The following is a 4,398-nucleotide window of genomic DNA, read 5'->3' as shown; positions in this document are numbered from 1 at the left end:
AACAGCAGCTCCACTGACCGCACTCCGCTTCCGGGATCCCGCGTCACCGCCACGCCCCCTCCCTCCTGCTCTCCGCCACGCCCCCTCCCTCCTGCTCTCCGCTTCCCATTCATCACAAGGGCGGCGTGACGTCACGGGCAGAGGAGAGAGACAGCCAGGGAGGATGGGAGACAGGCTGGGTGAGGGGACCATGGATAGGCAGGCTGGGTGAGGGAACCATGGAGAGACAGCCTGAGTGAGGGAACCATGGATAGGCAGGCTGGGTGAGGGAACCATGGAGAGACAGCCTGAGTGAGGGAGCCATGGAGAGACAGGCTGGGTGAGGGAACCATGGAGAGACAGCCTGAGTGAGGGAGCCATGGAGAGACAGGCTGGCTGAGGGAACCACGGAGAGACAGCCTGAGTGAGGGAGCCATGGAGAGACAGGCTGGGTGAGGGAACCATGGAGTGGGTGGGTAGAGTGTAAGGTAGACAAACTGGGTGGATTGAGTTCAGAGCGGCAGACTGACCAGGTGATTAGTGTATCGGTAATAGTAAGGAGCTGTAAATTTCCACTGCTATAGAATCTGAGCCAAATAGCCAATACCTTCTAAAAAGCCTTTTCAAATGAACCAAATTGGTCTTTATTTTAAACAAGGGAGTGGAGACAACGTTTCGGCTCCTCTCTGAGCCTTTATCAAGTCTAGCCAATATCCTCTGAAAAGCCATTTCTAATTAACCAGTCTGAGATCGGAATAGTGGGAGTATAGGATCACGTCTTTATTGCAATAGAGGGAAAACAGTCAAAACTATTTTTGAGAGCATACACAATAAGATCTTAAATATAAACCTGATATCAGTGCAAAAACCCAGAAAGGAATCTTATCTTGGCAGGCTTAGCATCCAACATTTTCTGTCTATTCTTCTAACAGGAAAGCAGACTTCAAATTGGAAGGAGGGTAACTACTCACATTAGAAGTAGGATAACTCCTCACACGCCTGTTGGCCTTGATAAGCTTAGTTACAAACAGTGAAAGTTTTGTTACAAAATAATTATATTGCCGAACATTTAATCCTTTTATTACCAGACAGCAAGTGTATTCAGTACATCAGTTTCCCTTTTACCTGTCCTGAGGAAAGTCCAGACTAGGGACAGAAATGTTGATATTTATGCACAGATATGTGTTTTCTTCTAAATTAAGTAATATAGAAAGCTAACTAAAAGACCTTGACTGCAGAAACCTGTATTTAAGACCACTATGTGGCACCTGGCATATAAAGTGTGTGTTTGGCAGAAGTGCAAGGTTACACCAATAATTATAGATCAATAAGGCTCTTAACATGATATTCACCACACAATAATGTACAATGTGAGCATAACACATCTGGCTTATGACAACTGTTTGACCAAGGCTATTTAAACATCCTGATAAGCCTCTTCTTTTGTTGGCACAAGCTTGGCCATTTGAAGGCAAGCGTCTGTCCACCTTTGCACCCAAACATGCTATCATATAACTACTTATTCTCTATATAGTGAGTGTAACCAACAATAAATCAAAGGAATTTTGAACTAGCCTTATTGGTGTTTGTGTCATTACTGTTTCCTGAGCTTGTCCTGCTGTCCATTCTCTATGCCTGTATAAAATGCTGATCAGCTATATCTAGAGAGCGCCTGGGTAAAATTCATCAGAACAGCCTGGTATGAGATGTAAAATTAGGATAGAAGAGTGCTTTATGTAATTTGATCTTATCTCTCTCCGGGATTCTGTCTTCGAGACTTCAGGTCTCTGATATATCTGTTGGATTGGAGAATAAATGCAGGAAATTATGAAATGTAAATTCACATGGTGTTTATTTGTGCTTAGCTCAGAGACACTGGCGTACATAACGCGGTCGCAGCTGGGCCCTGGCCGCCCTGCAGACCCCTGCGACTGGGTGCCTGCCATCACCTTTTGCGGCCCCGGCCACACGGCAAACTGCCAGGGCCGCATTTTAAGGTGCCCATCCAGTGGCCCATGCTGTCATTCTGCGTGTTGGGCCACTGTTTCATCCTGACATATATTTAACCTTCAGGAATTAGGCTATGATGATAGTTCAGTAGCTGTTAAGGGATGTTAGCATTCCACATCATTTTGACCGAAGAAGAAATTTGTATCAATTCAATCATGGGGCCTCCAAGTGGACAAATTTCAGAAAGCAGTGGAGATGGACCTAATGGATCTAGCTGCTAGAGTGAAGGAAGGAAACTGTAAGTAAACTTGAGTTTAAGGGAGGAAATGGTCTGTAGGTATTTGAAAAATAATACCAATGTTGTAATAAAGAGAGCCAGGAATGTGATAGCTGCAGTTGTACACCAGGTTAAACTAAGTTGGTCATCAAACAGAGGATTTCAGACAGGTTAGTTCTTCCATTGCATATCCAAAAGTCACAAGGGTACCACTTCCCCAATTTCTAAACCAATAGTTTTTGGCATTGGATTGTTTATCAGGATTGAATAGATTTAAAATGATTTTTGTCAATCTTTATTTTATGCGTGCATATGATGAACAAACAATCTTACTATGCCCCAACAGCATTGGTAAGACGAGAGGTACATTCGTACAGTTGAAGGCATGCTATATCAAAGCACATTTGTATGTTAATAACATGCAATACACAGAACCGGCCCTATGATCAGACCATGGCTCGGTTACCATGGTGGTGGACTCACCGCTGTACGCCCCGCCGCGCGGACATGAAGACTGCAGGATTCTCTCCTCTTAGACCTGGGGATACGGGAAAAGGTAAGCGAGGAATTGAATAACTACTTTGACCTGAACACAACGGATGACCTAACAGCCACCACCATTTGGGAGGCGCACAAGAGTGTCATTAGGGGCACCCTACTCAGCCTAACTGCCAAGAAGCGACGAGAAACCCGACAACAGATGGCCGACCTCATAGAGGAAATTGCGGCGTTAGAGTCGAAACACAAACGATCCCAACTAATCTCGACCCACGCCGCACTGCTAGAGGCGCGTAGGCTCTTGCGGGATCACATCACCTGTACCCACCACCGCTCAATCAAACGATCGAAGGCGTTCTTCTACCAACACGCCAACAAGGGTGGCAAATTGTTGGCAAAAATGCTCAAGGGACCCCAAACATTGGCTCAGGTACATAAGCTACGTACGACAGATGGAACAATCACCCAATTTCCAGACAAGATTGCGACCGAATTCCGGAACTTCTACGCAGCTCTTTACAACATTGCTCCACCCGCCCAACAGATGGGAGAGGAGGACAGACAAAGACGGATGCAAGCTTACCTGAGGACGTACATCGCGACTAAGCTCCAACCGGACGAAAGGGATGCTTTGGAAGCCCAGATTACAGAGGCGGAGATAGAGGGGTCTATCAAGGTCGCTAAAACAGGACGCGCACCCGGACCGGATGGTTTCACATTGGAATATTATAAAATATTTAAAACCATACTCATCCCAAAACTCACCCTAGCCCTCAATGCCCTCACAACAGGGGCCCAGTTCCACCATGAGTCACTATCGGCCACTATCACGGTCCTCTCCAAACCAGGGAAAAATCCCGAACTATGCGGCAGCTACAGGCCAATCTCACTCCTTAATGTGGATGTGAAATTACTCACGAAAATACTCTCCAACAGATTAGGTCCCCTGCTGCCCAAGCTAGTCCATCCAGACCAAACCGGATTTATACCTGGGAGGGAGGCCAGGGACAGCACCCTGCAAACTCTATCCATCCACCATCTAGCACGACACCATAAGATTCGGACCCTCCTCCTATCTACAGATGCCGAGAAGGCATTTGACCGGGTTGACTGGTCATTCCTTCTGACCACACTGCGGGAAATGGGACTAGGTGCCCACATGATGCTATGGATCCAAGCACTCTACAACCAGCCAAATGCAAGTGTTAGGGTTAATGGCGCGCTCACAAACTCATTCCTGATACGGAATGGTACGAGACAGGGCTGCCCATTGTCCCCAATGCTTTTTGCACTCTCTCTGGAACCTTTCCTGGAAGCTATCCGTCAGTCGGAAGAAATACAGGGTTTCCCGTGACAGGCCTCCACACATAAAGTAGCCGCATACGCTGATGACCTCCTATTCTATGTAGTCGAGCCGGAAAACACACTGCCCGGACTGATGACACTACTGGAGGAATACGGACAACTGTCAAATTTTAAGTTAAACACAACAAAATGCGAAGTACTAAACCACACGATACCTGCCCCAGACGTCGAAACCCTGAAAAGCCAATACCCTTTCCGATGGTGCTCGTCCCACATGCGGTACCTCGGACTAGCTCTCACCGCAGACATATCAGAACTATACCAAATGAACTACGTACCCCTTCTCCAACGGATCTTACAAGATCTTAAGAAATGGACATATCCCCACA

This window comes from Pelobates fuscus, chromosome 8, assembly GCF_036172605.1.
Source record: "Pelobates fuscus isolate aPelFus1 chromosome 8, aPelFus1.pri, whole genome shotgun sequence".
Taxonomy (NCBI): Eukaryota; Metazoa; Chordata; class Amphibia; order Anura; family Pelobatidae; genus Pelobates; species Pelobates fuscus.
This window is presented reverse-complemented; position numbering follows the sequence as displayed.